We start from the raw sequence: 18,142 nt of genomic DNA on the forward strand, positions 1-18,142 counted from the left end.
CATACAAAATATATTGGTGCCGATTTTGTGTAGTAAATTGAGGCTAAATATTTCAACGCGTTGAAAGTTTTCACACATGACGTTGGTGTTAGCTTGTTCTGATTTTCGTTTCGTTTTCATTATTTATGCTTTGTAACCTGGGAACTATCGTCTGTATTTCGTGATTTTTACGTATCAAATCAAACAGAGACTTCGGTAAATCAAACAGTTAACTGTTTACCTGCGCAAATTAAGCAAAATCTGATGTATCAAAAAAGTACTGAAATACAATTCATTCTATCGGTAATTCGGCATTATATTTTGCGTAATGGTAGATTAATGCAATAGGTTTTGTTGAGATGCTCGGCATTTTCTCGAGTTTATTCAGTTTAAATAGAGTTTGATATCGCTGTCGGAAATATGTAGGTATATACATGTACATGTATATATATGATTCATTTCGAAAAAATAAATTGTGTTCTTTATTTGTTATAGTGCATGTTTCTTGTGTTTTAATTGTGTACAATTTCTATTTACTAACCATATTTGAGTGTTAAGCTTCGAATTATAAGCAAGATACAGAGATTTGCTCACAATTCTATGTTTGTACACAGATCTGAAAAACTAAAGATTAAAAAAGGAAAAAAAATGTCAATATTTATTAAGAAAATTTTCAAAGTCTCTTCTTCCAGAAACTTATTGTATTGTAAACTTAACCCTTTTTAGCTCACCTGAGCCAGTCTTCTTCTCAAAAATATTAGGCCAGGAAAGCTCAAATTTGAGTGGAAGCATCCTCAGAAAGTGTAGATTCAAGTTTGTTCAAATCATGGTCACCGGGGGTAGGGTGGGGCCACAATTGGGAGATCAAGTTCTACATAGGAATATATAGAGAAAATCTTTAAAAATCTTCTTCTCAAAAACTATTAGGCCAGGAAAGCTCAAATTAAAATGGAAGCATCCTCAGGTAGTGTAGATTCAAGTTTGTCAAATCATAGTTCCCATGGGTAGGGTGGGGCCACAATTGGGGGATCAAGTTTTACATAGGAATATATTGAGAAAATCTTTAAAAATCTACTTCTCAAAAACTATTAGGCCAGAAAAGCTCAAATTTGAGTGGAAGCATCCTCAGATAGTATAGATTTAAGGTTGTTCAAATCATGGTCCCCGGGGGTAGGGTGGGGCCACAATTGGGGGATCAAGTTTTATATAGGAATATATAGAAAAAATCTTTTAAAAATCTTCTTCTCAAAAATATTTGGCCAAGAAATCTCAAATTGGCATGTAACCATCCTTAGGAAGTGTAGATTCAAGTTTGTTCAAATCATGGTCCCTGGGGGTAGGGCGGGTCACAATGGGGGATGAATTTTTATAGATAGAGAAAATCTTTAAAAGTCTTCTCCTCAAAACTATAAGGCCTGGAAAGGCCATATTTGAGTGGAAGCATCCCCAGATCATATAGATTCAAGTTTGTTTAAATAATAGTCCAGGGGTAGGGTGAGGCCACAATGAGGGATGAATTTTTACTTAGGAATATATAGAGAAAATCTTTAAAAATCTTCTTTTTAAAGAATTTTTGGCCAGAAAGGGTTTAAACATGTGTAGAGGCATCCTTGGGTAGTGTAAATTCAAGTTTGCAAAATCACAGTCATTAGTGGTAGGGCGGGACCGTGATGGCGGTTTGAATTTTTACATAGGAATATAAAGAGAAAATCTTTAAAACTATTCTGGGAAAGTGTTCAGTTCAAAACTCAGTACTTAGTGTGAAAGCAAAGGTTATGCAGATTTAAGTCTGATGAAACCATGATTCCCTAGAGAAAAATAGGGCCATGAAATGGGGGGGGGTATATAGGAATAGAGAAAAATCTTCTTACAGGTACAACAACAAAAGGGGCTTGGTATTTACCAAAAAATAAGAGGTTGATAAAAATTGGCAGATTTTCAATTTTTTTTAGCAAGATCTACTGTACTCAGTTGTCAATATATTTTGATACTGTAATGCTAATTTGATCAGAATTAAGGCAATTGTTGCTCAGGTGAGCGATGTGGCCCCTGGGCCTCTTGTTTAAAGGATATGTTATCCTAAGGGCAACTGTAATACGGCTTATGGAAACAATTCTGGTTTTATTGATAAGTACAACTCTTAAAGTGTGTGCAAAGCGCCGATTCCCTCCATATACGACTGTCATGCACACTTCGTGGCCAGTTTGCGCACACACTTGTTATTCTAAATTCATAATCACACACCATCTATTAAAAGCAAACATAAGTCCTGTCAGGATAAAATCAAATGAACACTGAAAATAAAACTAGCGGAGTCTTAATGAAAAAAGCATATACGCTATTAGCAAAATAGAAATACCTGGACATTCAAGGAATGAAATCCATTCCGATATACGAAGTCGGGCTCGTTTTCTGATGGGGCTTGTATTCTAATGAACGTACCATCAACACAAGACAAGGCATTTGTAAAACCTGTTTAAAAAATTCTTAGTATTTATGTTTAACTTGAGGTAGTTAATTCTAATTTGGGAGGCGATTTAGATTATTATTTTCTGGTAAATGTTATGCGCTCTGCTGAATTTGATAACAAAAATATGCGAATTGTATATATCCGTAAATGTAGGTACTTTGTCTGCCATTTTTTTTCTAAAAAAAGAAATAATAACATTATATGCATTTTGGTTTCGTAGTGTCTGTTGTTGTGTTTTTTTGTGTGTGAGTGTGTGTGATCTCAAACCAATTAACTATATATTTCTTTAAAAACAAGAATAATTAAATTAAACTGAGAGTAATTTGTGTGCTGTGATTATGCGTTTAAATAAACATATATATGGAGTCAACTCTCTGAAGTACGATTTTCATAATGCAATACAAGAGTTATTCCTCTTGCAAAATCATAAACAGAAAGTAGGTGAAGTTTGCAGACACTGTAGTTCAGAAGAAAAACATTCTTTTTACCTGCAATGTTAAAAAATTCTTGTTTGGTTTGCCTGGCTCGTTCGTCTCTTGGGAAGAAGATAAATCATGACGTAAAGAGTTGATGGCATCTGGCACCGGCCGGCAATATCTTCCAACCGTACACTCGGAGACGGTGACGCTGTCGCCAATTAACTTGCTACACGTACATTTCTTTTGACACCTTATTCCATACGTAGGAAATGGACATTGTATTGTGCAGTTAACTCCATGATAGCCTTGTATACATTCTGAAAATCATAGTCATCAAATTGTTTTGAGAAGCCTTATCTAATTCTTGTTTGTTTTTTTCTAACTTATATTAGGGCCATGAATTTAATATCAAGCACACTTTATTGAATTACCTTCGAATGCACTATTTCTGGAATTCCATATATACCCTTCTCAACACCCTTTATAGTTCCTTTAAAAAAGAAAGCATATTACAAAGATACATAACAAAACATATGTGTTGTAACCATAACTATGTTTAAGTATGATGCATTATACAATCTATCCTAAGACTTGTTTTTGTTGATACAAAAACAGAAAATCAAATCATTATACGAAAATTAACTTTATTCCGCAATTATACCATTAATCAAAATTGACAGAATTGATCAAAATAAACCTACAATTGACAGTATGAATATCTCCACCATGCAATCGAAAATTCGATAGTAACAGCGAAAATAGAATCCCTTTGTACCACAGTACGTAGTGCATCTCATCTCTAATTTTTAACCGTACAAAAATAAGAATCGAATGATCACTTTAAAGGACTTATAATGTGCATATTTTTTTTCTCGCATTATCACCGGTGTGAGATCGATTTGTCCGGTGTGAGACAGCAGTGTGAGATTTTTCTGCCTTACACTGTGTATTACTACGCCGTTTTAAAACATAAACAAACGTTGTCTGCTGTAGGGAAATGCAAAATAGTGCATTGAGATTATCCATTAAGTAATTGTGTTGCATAATTTATTACAATTTTTCATATTCTAATTGAAAAAACTGTCGTATGCTTTCATTTAACTTGCACTATTTGAAGCACGCGGAGGGATAAACCGAAAGTAATCTTGTGAACGTCATAACAGAAAGTTGTCAAACATCATTTTTTTAAGCTAATATAATGCGAGAAAAATAATCATTCATTAAAAACTCGGGTTGGATAGTGAAATTCCACCCCGGGGCCAAGATCCACGGTCTTGGACTCGGCATAGCCTCGTCCTAGACAGTGAATCTTGTCCCCTCGGTGGAATTTCACTATCCCACACTCGTAATAATGAATGATTCAATTAATCGTCTCGTCATATTACCTGCCTCACGTGAGTTATTACTGATTTGGAAAGGCAATATTTCCATTTATAAAATATCCTCTAGATTTTTTTTTCACTGCCTAAAAGCTTGGTCCATTTTTAATAAGAATACACATACCTGTGAAAAAAAACGTTTTTGAAATCGATGAGACGGAAAACCAAAATAACCTCATTCACACAATATCATTTTTCCCTGGTAAAAATTAACAGGAACGAAAACGTATTTCCTATGGGGATGATACTCTTAATTTTTTAAAACTTTTTCTCCTTTCGGAAGTTATTCCAAACACCTCGCACTATTTTTCAACGTTATCATTCGGGTGCTTTCATCTCTTTAGCAACAGTGAACTCCGTGTATTGAAACCTGACAAGCTGGAGGGGGCGTTTCAAAACTTTAGGGAAATCTTGGGATTTTTTCATATTGTTGAATAAAGATCGTCTGAACCAAGAGGTATTTATAAATATCGAATAATCGGCAAAATATATCTATAGTTTTATCATCTCGTCATATTACTTGCTTCACTTGAGTTGTCATCGATTTGAAAGGCAATAATGGGTCAGAATAAAGTTAGCAATTGCACTTTGTTGTTATATTTTACACCATATATTATCAAACATTGTTGCTGTAGTTTGAACAAATTTAAAAGTCACAGCCAAATTAACTGTCATACGTGTGATATATTACATGTACTAGAAGATGAAAAAAAAAACACGAAGGGGGCCTCAGATCCTTTCGGTAAGAATAGATTGAAGAACTCTCTTGTACTGAAGACAATGGTAAAAAGTTTTAAGTTTCTATCTCTTTTAGTTTTAGAGGAGTATATAGCATATCGTACAATAGGGGCAATTACTCTGCAACTATCTAAAAGTAGAAGCCAAGGGGCTATATTTTAAAATGTCTTAATATGTCCTGCTACATCCATGAAAAAGCATTTCTGTATCACCATAAACAAAACAGATATTAAAAAAAATCATAAATATATTCCCAAATGACCTTGACCTTAGACCTTTATGTCATTATGTTTGGCCAAGGTAGACCTCATTGGTCCGAAGTATTCATGATAAATAAAAAAAATGTGAAATACTTTCAGGGGTAATAACTGCTAGACAGGGCCTCGGATCCTTTCGGTATGAGTAGACTGAAGAACCCTCTAAGTTTACTGAAGTCATTGGTAAAAGTTCTAAATCTCAATTACTTGTGATAAATAGTAATTCAAAATGGCAGTCACAAACGTTTTAAAATTCTCTTTAAAATCTTTTCAATGGCAAAAAAAAACCCCAACATGCAATCATAAGGTAGTCCAGCTTTGTATTTTGTCATATCAATGGGTGCTGAGTCCAAAACATTTTGCTGTCCTTCACGAAAAAGGCGCTAATGAAGCCGAATCGCGATTTAAAGCTGCAGACAGCCATATTTCATATTTTTCTTAGAGTTTCTGAAATGAAGTTAAGGCGTGAACACTTTCTCTGGTTGTGACGTTATAACACCTTAACGTTAATTGATGTTTCATTAATATTATTTTTATTCCTTAAGCGCACTTGTGATAACGGGCACCAAAAAGTGCTATATAAAGTTAGGTTCGCGATGCGTATTTGATAATGCCATCAAAATATGGTCTTTATATTATCAATCGTTGTTTTTGGTGGGTTTTTTCGTGAACAGTTGGAAAGTAGAACATTTCAGGGACTGTATCGCTTAACGTATGCTAGTAGTATAGCTCTACAAATGCTAAATCTTAATTAAATGCAGTATTTATTAAAACGTCTGGAATAACATGTTTTTATTTCTATCAACTATTCCCTTGCATCGTATATTGACCGTACCTTGAGATAACACTATTTCAAAAGATAAAACAGACTTTATGGCCTCTTTCATTATGTTGTTTTCAATAAATGGATTTTAAGGATTTATAGTTCGCTTAATTTTTGAAAAAATTACGATGGGGTTTGGTGCGACGGAAAGAACTTTTCCTCATTAAAACTATAATTAATCATTTTCAACCCAGTTGTTTCAGTAATTATATACCATATTATAGAAATGCCAATTTTAAATATTGATCATATTTTTGTAACATAATTTTCAAAGTAATGGCAGGTTTCAAATTCACTTTTCATGTAGTGTCGATAACTAACAGAAATGTGTTTTTGTTAAACAAAACTTATTAAACAAAAAGAGAACACTTCCTTCCTCTTTTCGTCAATTGTTGTTTTGAAGATTTTTGTATGTGGTACGATTCGATTCTGAACAATTATCTAGTACATGTACCTATTAAACATAAATCAATTAAAGGCACAATAACAACTATGACAAAACGTAAATAAATCATATATTTCAAATACTATTCGAGGCAAACGGTATTGGTTGCATTGCTATGTTTTGTCCCCAGTGGTCATATAAACACAGAAAAAGTGTTAATGACCCACCAATAACCACCTGCTATTTTTAAAAATACAAAACAATTTTACTTTTTGACGATAATTTAGTACTTGTGCGATAGGATGATATAGCTGTCTTCAGAATAAAATTTTTGCTGTTTTCAATCCGTTTGTTGAATTTCTGGGTAACAATTGATAGAGTCAAGTTCCCTTGAAAAAAAAAAGAAGTTAAAATGTTTTTAACGGGTTTGAAAGTTACGTGCTTTGTATTTGCTAATTTTTATCTGAAAATGTTAGTATTAAAATTGTATATGAGTAATTAAATATAAAATTTCTATTGCAAAAAATCAAGTATACCTTCAGAAAGAGTACTACATCCTGTATATACATCACATGCATGTATGCATAACATTTGACATCTATTTCCATACGTAGGGAATGGACATTTCTCAGTACAGTTTATTCCGTTAAAACCTGGCATACACACTGAAATTGATTAAATTGAAAAACAAATACTAACATGTAAACATGTAGCTTTACCTTTTAATATATATATATATATATATATATATATATATATATATATATATATATATATATATATATATATATATATATATATATATATATATATAAGAAGCACTAACAAACCAACGACACTCGTTATCTATAGTGTCAGATCAAAAGATACACGCTAATAAGTTGAGATATAATAAAGCACTAAAAACCAACGACACGAACATAAAGTAAAATATTGTCAAATTATCGGGACAACCCGTCTCTTCTTCAGGACAACAAATAAAAACTACATATAAAAGAAGAAAAACATCTACAAAATTAAAACTAAATAATGTATAAAACACCGGATCGGAACGTGGCAACTACATCTTTGTATTAAAGATCATAAGCCCAAGAAAGAAAAATCCCGTCCGACGCAGCGGACGGTCTGTTTAGAAATGCTGAAAGATGACACGAACGAATGAATTTTGCTAATTGGGGGTTGCTGTTATTAAAGTTGTACTAGTAAGATAATTCGTGATGAAGGTTTGTAGGGGAGGCATGATCTGTAAATGACCCCATCGATATTCACAAAAGTGTAAAATCTAAAAGGAGTTAAAGGGCATTGTCACGATTTTGGTCAAAAATTATTTTTTCCATTTTAATGTTAACAATGCTTAAGTGAGGCATTTTTAATAGACAACCAAAATTTGATTATCATTTGTTGAGTTATAAGCGAGTTACAGAGCTTACAATTCTTCGCTATGTAAACAAAGCTTTTGTTTACATTTTGAATGTTGGAGTGAAAATTTCCTTTTTAGACCTCAAATGAATATGTTAATCGTTTTTACTGTTTATTTATGCTTAAAATGAATAAAAAGATAGACAAATCAGCATAAAAAAGATGTTTTACTGGTATATTGAACCTACATGTATGTAAACAAAAACAGAGCACGAGCCTTGTTTAGATGGCAAGAATTGTAAGCCCTGTATCTTGCTTAAAACTCATCGACTGGCACCCACATTTCATTTGATCATTAGAAATGCATTCCTAAAGCATTGAAAATAATAAAAACAGAAAATCGTGACCATGCCCCTTTAAACAAAGAAAATGAAATGGATAAAAAAACAAATAAAAGTAACAAAATAACAAAAAAGAAAACAAGGAACCCGTACAAATTAAACCGATTCAGAAACGAGCTAAGAAGTGGAATATATATATATATATATATATATATATATATATATATATATATATATATATATATATATATGGTCTATATTAATAAACATGCCCGTGTAATTAAGTACCTGTAGAAGAACACGAACCTACTTGTCCACTCCCGCAGGATCTCCTCGGCTATGTGTGAGGGATGCTCATTATTTTAAGGTTTAATCTCTGTGGTTTTTCGTTGTTTATCAAAAACATCATTACAAGTTTTTAGAACATTTTAGACTTACATATCCACAATTGATTTATGTCTAACGATGTTTTTGATTCGGAATTATATCGCTTTAATTAATTTTCAGAACGACTCCGTAATTTATATTAAATTGAAGATGAACGAATTTTTAAAACATAAAATTAAAACAGTTCTTGTATATAAACTCAAACAAGTATATCTTATTAAATAACCACTGACCCTATGTAGTGAAGGCGCAGTCGATCTCTTTGGCCGCGGACGAGGGATAACAAACGAAGGTACAACACACCTAGAGAGCTCAAAACCCAGGAAGATTTAAGATGTTTACAGAATAACGACTAAACTCTAATTAATACAGGTTTCTTTCCCTTAAATCCCACAGTTGATTTATCTGTCTGATACTGCTTCAGTTTGAGAATGGCATTGTTTTTATGAATAAACAAAACGATTTCTTAATTGACCCTCTATTGTTTAATTCAAATCAGAAGAGTAAGCTTTCATATGTAATCAATATTAAAACGATTCTTGTGTTTGCTGCTAATAAAATCACATATGATAAAACAGGTAGTCCAGCCGCGACCATGGCGACCGATTTTCTTGGCCGCGGGCGTGAGTTACGTAATGACGCACACAACTAAGAATTTATGTCGATTTAAAATGCTTGCTGTAAAATGATTCAAATCTATTTCATGGAAGTAATTTTTCTAAAATCCAATGTATTTCACTAGAAGAGAAAAAGAACGTTTATACTTTCTTGTTTTCGTTTTTCTTAACGGTTGTCCACTATAAGACCTAGACAAAGGTGACTTAAAAGAAGGCTGTAAGAAAGACATGTACACGTATACTTTATAGAAACTTTTTCTAATGAATGAATAGAACCCGTATATGCTGGTACACTTTCAGCTTTTAAATTATGTCCTTTAAACATGTTCAATGCACAATGACCATTCGCTTATTTGCCAAATGAAAACAGGCATATGTTAACAAGGCAAGCTTTTTACACTCATATTATGCAATACCGGTACAAGATATTAATTTTGCAACGACATTGATAACACCATTATAAAAGACTTTTCTATCGACAGCTATAGCAAAATATTTACCATTTTTTACTTATAAAGCGAATACTTTTGAGGGTTCTAGACCCCAAATTTAAGGTTCCAGCCCTTTTTCAATGGTGTCAAGTGAAAGCCTTTGATATTTTGCACATATTTTGTTCTGTATTTGTTCAGAGAAAATTAATTTTAAACTAAAGCGCTACTAGACAAAAACACTACCAAAAATCAGCATTTTTTGGAACACAAAATCTATATTAATTTTTTGAAACTGTAAAGGGGGGAAATTGTAAAAACAAAACTTGGAGGACAACGTTCACAATAATTATTTTCAAGATTTGTGACTTTGTAAAACATACTATGGGCGGTTTTAGAGACTCTGTGTGCAAATGAATGTCTATATTTTTTTTTGAAAAAGGGGATTAAGTCAGGTTGATTTCAATGATTTTCATTCGATGTTCAGAAATTATAATTTGCAATATATCCTGAAAACTTGAACGTAGCAGAACAACAAACTAGCGAGATTTTTGAATTTAAGAAAACGAAGAAAAAAAATGAAGAAAAAAGACTTATCAACAGATTCATTACTAGGTCTTCCGTTGAAAACGTTAAGAATGAACTGCATACCTTCGCATGTATTGGTTTTTGAGTTCCATGTATATCCTTCACAGCAGGATTTGAAGTTCCTAACATATAAGTAAACTTGTTATTATGGAAAGGACATTTTTTTAAATATTAATATATCTGATAAGCTATTGTTTCAATTTCAAATCCAACTTATTTACATTGGCCTTAAACCAATATTAATACATAATAACTACGTATGTTCACCAATCATATTTGTACGAAAATAAAATTGCATCGAATTAGTATTATATTTTTAAAGATACGATAAACGATTGTGCTACTGCTTTTTAGGGATTGTTTGTTACTGAAATATAATGAATATATCCTAAAATGTTGACATGTTAAATGAAATTGTCCTGGAGGACGAAAAGTAAAAACATTAAGGTCATAAAAAAAAATGTTTTAATCTATATAAAACTCTACAGCTTGAATGATGTATCCCTGTCTCTTGTATAAAAGACTTATTAAACCATATGTTTAAGAATTTTAAAATTTAAAAAATAGACAAAGGTAAAAATTGTAATCAATCGTGGATTGCATCATTATCTTTGACCTTTAGATACATGAATTGTATAAACTTAGAGTTTATACTACCTCGTGTACTACCTCTAGTGATAAATAAATCTTAAATTGTAGGCCTTTTTTATGAAATAAAAAAAGAAGTTACATATACATGCATTTCTTGCTAAATTGCATAACAAATGAATGAACACAATAAAATTATTGGTCTCCAAAAAGGTAAACATATCTATAAATTATCCACTTAATATTCTAAACTAAACTTGCAATTGGAAACAAAACAGACGGATAGACATGCATACATTCATTCTGAGTATATTGACCGCTTGAACAATTAAAACTATTTACATTTTTTTTACTTACTCTATGCATTTTGGGATTTTGCTGTCAATTGCACTGAAGCGTAAGATAAATATCGAGAAAAGTACCGGTATCCTAGTTGTGCCTGATAATTATTGCATTATAGAAAAAGAATAGCGTTTCGAAAGCAACTACTTGGAAATAAATTTCTTGCAAAATGCTCCGCTCTCTTTTCGTCCGTTGGGTGGAAATTTAATTTATTTTCCTCTTTAGGTCATAACTTCGTGACCTTAAAACAATATCATTACTATGCTATTTAAACCTGTAAGTTAAACTTAATACGTTTTTAATATATATAGTAATTTTTGGTTTAAAAACCTTTCTATTGTTAACAACACTTCCTTACTTGTATATATGTATAAAAAGAGTTATCGACTGTTTTATATATCACGTTTTTTTAAATGGGCCACGGTATGATCATGTTCAATTAGACAAGCGTCACTGTGTGCTATATTACACGATTCAAATACACTTGTGTGCACATTTAAACCCACCAACATGAAAACTATCAATGCATACTTCCCTCTTTACTTATTAAATATGTGATAATACTAGATCTAAAGAAAATGGAGGGACACTATCTGACAACGCATATATGGATGTTAATGATAGGAGGAATCCACAAAAAAGGACATATTATAATCATTCTCATAATATATTTATAAGCAAATTTCTGCCAATAACAATTTTTGTGAGCTTTCATTATCATAACTGTGTGACAGCTTATTTGTTTCTGTCTGTTCTCAATCTTGATGGCCAAATAAGCGACACTGCTATTAAACGCTTCTCCGCTGGAAGAACAACATATTCTAGTCATTGTTGTGAAAACGCATGCGAAATGCTAAAACTGTTCATCTTGATTATACAATAAATTTACTGGATTTATACAGGATTTACTTGCATTTTCACCATCCCTCTCTTTCTTTCTCCGCTCCCCCCCTCAAAGCGACACTTTAAAAAACAAATAAACTAAAACAGAAAACTCATAACGCACTGTTTAAATTTAATGGAAAAGAGAAACCCAACTTCACGAAATGAATACAATTTTTGGATTTGCAAACTCTGAAACTATATCATTGTTTGTTTTCCCTTGAACTGGAATGTCACACTTTCATTGGTTTAAACATAGCACGTGATTGCCTCATATATCTCTATATTTGTTCGGTGAGAAATAATATTAGGCAATATGGCATTCATTGGTCGACGCTTCGCTTACTCATTTCGACATTTCATAGTATTTTTATACATAGACCGCACGTTGTAAGTTCTTAAAGTACTTGGAGTGGTTGCCCTTTGAAATTCTTTAAAATTTGAGTAATTGCCCTTAGAATATTGACGTCACATTGTTTTGTCTAGAGCAGAAATAAATGGCAGCGTCAAAATTTGCTCAAATATCTGCTGAGGAAAGGGAGAACACATTTAAAATTGAATAGCAACAAAACATTGTAAGTAAACATGGGTGAAGCAAAGATTTTTAAAGAGTATTTGAAAGGTGAGATTGAAAATTTTAAAGAGTTTAAATGAGTTAAATTGGACGAGAGGTTAGGCATCTTGTACATGGATTTGCGTAGATCATCGCGATATGTAAATTAATATGTCGCTTGATAGTCCTCGGGAAAACAAAACACTTAATAGGTTAGTTACTGACTCACTACGGAAATATATTGGGTTGATCAATCTCATAGACGGCTCGGCTTCGCCTCGCCATCTATGAGATTGATCAACCCAATATATTTCCGTAGTGAGTCAGTAACTAACCTAATAAGTAATAATAGCTCTCTTGAATTTGTAGGGGAAAGTTTGAATAACAAAAACTGTATAATTCTTTAATCAATACTAAAATGATGATAATATAAAAAAGAGAAATCTAATGGTTAGAAAATCTACAGTCAAATAGATATCAATATAATCATCAACGGCGAGAACATGCTTAGTAAATAAAGTTGAAATTATGATCTGTGATATATTATACAAATATTGACTGGGGTTGAGGGCAACATTGATTTTATTTATTTATTAGCGTCCCGAGGGACGAAATATTTTCTTCCCGAGGGGGCTCATATATTCAATGTTGCCTTCAACCCTAATCAACATTTGTTTTGTTATGAAGAAACAAACCAAAATTATAAAATATATATTTTATGTTTAACACTGCGCCCCTTAATTTTGGAACATGATCAATTTATATTTATATCACATACTGAACGTTGCAGTTCGAAAAAAAAAGATCTTAAACACAAAATATACATAAACCTTCATTGAATTTTGAACCTATTATGGGGTCCAAGTATTGTCAAGGGGCCACTTTAATAACAATTAAAAATCAACAATATGTTAGATGTTTGCTAAAAACTGATACACCATTTATTACACCATTTTAAGTTTTTTAGAATTTGATTTTTCTTTAATGTAAGATTGTATCCCCAATGATTGTGGTTTTACCCTACCCGATGATCGTGATTTTGACAATTGAAAATCAACAATATGTTAGATGTTTGCTAAAAATTAATACAATACACCATATATCACACCATTTCAATTTTTTTAGAATTTGATTTTTCTTTAATGTAAGATTGTATCCCCATTGATTGTGGATTCACCCTTCCCCGATGATCATGATTTTGACAAAACTGAATCCACACTGTATGAGGATGTTCACACTACAGAAACAACTTTTCTAGGCAGCTAATTTTTAGGAAATTTTTTTTAAAGATTTTTCTCTACATATACAATTGTAGAACTTAACTTTACCAATTGTTGTCCCGTCTTACTCCTTTGGGATTATGATTTGGAAAAAAAACAACCTAAAAATCCCCCTAAAATCTACTCTATCTGAGGATGATCCCACCACAGTTTCAGATATTATGGCCAATTTGTTTTTTTGATTTTTAAAAAGATCTTTCTTTATATATTAATGATACTTTGAACAAACTTGTATAAACCCTACATGAGGATGCTTCCACACAAGTTTTAGCTTTTCTGGCCAACTGGTGTTTTTCAAAAAGGAGCTTTCAAAAGATTTATCTATTTGTTCCTATGTCAAAAAAGAAATCACCCACCTACATGTACAATTGTGGCCCTACCCTCAGGGATCATGATTTGAACAGACTTAAATCTTCACAACGTTAGACTCTTTTTTTTCAGCTCCCATGGCCAAATGGATTTTGAGAAAATTTCACTCTAACCCCGGGGATCATTTTTCTACATATTTCAATTTAATTTACCTTAGGATGCTTTCACGCAAGGTACAGTGTTCTTATTAATGATGACATCAGCTTAACTGTGGGGATCATGATTTGAATGAAGTGGAATCTAAACCATCTGAGGATGATTCCACATGTCACAGCTTTTCTAGACCATTGTTTTTAATTTTTTTCAAAACATTTTCTCTATGTATGCTTTGTTTGGTGGCACTGGCCCAGTAGTTTTGAAGAAGCCGTAAATGTAAATAGTTTACGGATGGACCGGACACAACGTTATCAAAAAAAGCTTATGGAGCTTTCAGTTCACGTGAGCTAAAGAAAGATAACAAACAAGCCTATGTCACATTTGTAGAAGCGCTAAAGGTGGCTTCTTCCCACAGCAATCAAAAGTGCTTTAAAAAAAAAAACAAGTGAAAATAAATTGCCTACGGTGCAGAGTTACATGAAATAGTTTCTACAAAGGGGGAAAAATATTGTCATCGTCACATGTTTCAACAATTTCTGAATTTTACATTGTTATGATATCCAAAAGAATTACACTGTGCCAATAAAAAGAAATGATCAACTGCTTTAAAACTACCTTTTCCTCTTTTTAACAGGAAAATGAATCATTCAAAGTAAAATGAGTTAGAACAATTAGTAAAATGTTCAGTTTAGAACTTGAAAAAATGATATTTTATTGGTTTGACAAAATTAAGGCCAAACTGCTCTTTAAAAGTCCATGATTTTTTGTAGTATAAGGTTACTAATAGAAAAGTCAGAAAATTACGTACTATTTGAAAATTTTAAGACCTTTGTTTTCACTTCCAATTTATTTTTCAAACATAAGAAAATTACCTAATTGATATTGAATAATGCATTATTAATTCAACGCATACCATTTTCACATTCGATTTCTATGTTAAGCAACGATGAACGATTTGATAAACCAATGGGCCAACTTTTCTACAGTTCTATATGATTCATGTAAGAACACGTAAGAACATTAAGTCATGACTGCATTAATAATTGTCCAATCAGATAATCTTTAAAATGCAATTTTATATCAATACTTAAGTAAACGTAATGCTGTAATGGATCTATAAAACACTGCAGGTGTATAAATTAACCTAACGAAGACGCTAAGTGTTGGATAAGTATTACCGTCGTACACCAGTAGAGAATTTCAAGATGGCGTCAAAAGTTGGTCCAATTAACCTTATGTACATCTTTTTATCAATGTCAGAAGCCCTGGTCTCGAAACACTATCAGGAGAATTTAGATTTGGAAAACAAATTGTCTATACATCCGCCAGTAGACAGTCACCATTCAAAGTCTACCCTGAGATGTGCTTGTTTTTGTGTTACGTGCAATGGATGCAATTGTTTCAGTTTTAACCCTCAGACAGAGATGTGTCGGCTTTATCTTTCGTGTGATCCATCTGATGGGACAGTTGCTGAGGAAGGATGGAGATCATACAGCAACTCATCGCTACAACCTGTTACAGGCCTATCATTTCTAGGTGTGTGTTTATCTTTCAATTCAATGTTTGTTTGTTCTCTTTGATTTATCTTACTGTAATACAATTATGAAATTAGTTTTATCAATCGGCATTGTACCCAACGTTTAATCAGTTTAAAGTATGCTCATGTCTACATGTGTGTATGTTGTTCATAATCGCAACTGATATTATATACATGCATATCCATGTTTATACATGAATTTAACATATTTAAGGTATACCTTTTAGCAAAGGGTCTTTAATATCTAAAAAAAATAGCTACAAAATGATGTTTAAAGGTCACCTTTTAAATGTTATTTAAAAATTCATTGATTATTCGTATATCATTATATGTGCATGCTATCATTGTATTATTTGTTTTGTCTGTTTAGGTACAACGCCTCAAAACGAAAATGATTTGCCATCCTTGGATGAGATAACATTCTATTAATACCAATACTAAAACAACAAAGGTGCCGGTGAATAAATATTTATATCATATAAATTAGTTTTTTTATGTATTATTTTAGATAAAAGAATGAATGTAGCATCAAAAACATATTAATTATATTGAAATATGGATGGCAATTTACCTTTTTATTAATATTATAATCTTTATGACCAAAAAGAATTTATTACTGGTAATGTAAACAAATTTAAACTCACTGTACATTGGTTTTTTTCTAGTGTTCTTCATCTTCATTAAAGAAAATTTTCTTCAAATTTTTGTTTCATTGTTTAGTGCAAAAGTTACATAAGTCTTCTAGAATATTTTTTTCCTGTTTCATACTTTTAAAAACGAAACATGCTGTGAACATTTAATAATTAACGAGGCCGAGTACAAAACAAGTACGCACGCTTTCGCGCAGCGTTTCATTTGTAATGTGACGTCATCTTTTTGCTTGGTTGACGCCATGGCGTAATAGTTTCAACTGCAGGTATTCAGAGAAATTGTTAAAAATAGCTTGTTTGATGCGTAAAATTAATGTTATATTGTGAAATAAACATAAATGTCTTGAAGTATAAGCTATATTTGGGCTCGGGTCTAAATCATGAAGAGGGTTCAGCAAGCCCAGCCCTCTGTCACGTTTTCTTAACCCGCCTAATTATAGCTTAATTTATATATTTCAAGACAGTAACCATGTATTTTATAGAAATGACCCTTAATATGTGATGTTATATATCTATTTATTACTTAAATACGTCTGAATGATTTAATAATACTATAAAGATCACCATTTCCGCGTTTGTCAAATAAAAAATAGCCATTATCTGACAGATCTGGGAAATTGGGCATACCAAAAAAAAAAAACTTTGGAACAAACCAGGAGGTAAAAGGTTTTGTTTTTTTTATTTGACCATTTGATACCTTTTAGCAATAACTTTTAATTGTAGAACAAAAAAAGAAATCTCTAGGGCAGAAGTTTTAAAAAAATGTAAAAAAAAAAAAATGTGCAAAATTTATACATTTCAAGCAAAATCCCATAGGGTCCTATGTTAAAAATTAACAAACATTGAGATGACCTCCTAAACAAACGGTGTGGTAAATGTCTTATTTTTTTTATCTTAAAAAAAAATCATTTCAGTAGAAATTCATGCTAAAAAGTTCATTCAAAAATCTTGGGGAGAACAAATTAGACCCGCCCTCGTTTATGTGAAAACACATTTAGTACATGTAACACTTGTTAATTCACAATATGTCGGCTCTTTTTACCAGAGCGGGTCGCTCTAAATATAAGAAGACATATGTATGAAAAGAAACGGCAACGACTCGTTTACACAGATGTACGTTTACTTCGCTCTTTCAGAGCAATATGTAAAGAAGAAGGGAACAATAATAATTATCAATTTAGTGAATTTATGCATAATGTCGTTTGTTTGTCACCAATCTCAAAACATTGATATCATTTAATCTGTTGCCTTACAAAACTGTACATCGTATAGCTGTCATTTATTAAAACGGACAAGTTCGCACATAGAATAAAGAATTAATTATACATCTGGATCGATGTCGGATGCTGGTTTAATTGTGATTTTATCTTTTGCTCTTCATTTCCTTGTCCGTAATTAAATAATTCCAATCAATTAACAAAACTCAATAAAGGGAAAAAAACAATAACACTTAACTTTGCCTGAAGGCTCTTATTCGATCGAGATATATAAGGTCTGAAGCACCTTAAAAGTGTCTATTTCCAAAAAATCTAAAATTAAGCTTTATTAAAAATGTCGACTGGGAGTAGGATTGGAAGAGCTCGTAGAGGATTTACAGACGTTCTCAAATGTGGTTATCATAAACAACAGAATACATGCTGACAGTAATCCTATAGATCCTCGTTAATGACCGTGG

The 18,142-nt window shown here is 32.0% G+C and overlaps 1 long non-coding RNA gene across 1 annotated transcript; it reads right to left on the reverse strand.

Moving 5' to 3' along the window:
* Positions 1 to 7,031: 7,031 nt before the first annotated feature.
* On the reverse strand, positions 7,032 to 11,440 carry LOC109621093 (uncharacterized). Its single transcript, XR_002201680.3, has 3 exons — positions 11,116 to 11,440; positions 10,234 to 10,292; positions 7,032 to 7,115 (listed from the first exon to the last, which is right to left on the reverse strand). It is a non-coding gene; the product is annotated as an uncharacterized lncRNA (long non-coding RNA).
* Positions 11,441 to 18,142: the final 6,702 nt, after the last annotated feature.

The sequence above is a fragment of the Magallana gigas genome, chromosome 9 (assembly GCF_963853765.1).
Source record: "Magallana gigas chromosome 9, xbMagGiga1.1, whole genome shotgun sequence".
In the NCBI taxonomy this organism is placed as follows: Eukaryota; Metazoa; Mollusca; class Bivalvia; order Ostreida; family Ostreidae; genus Magallana; species Magallana gigas.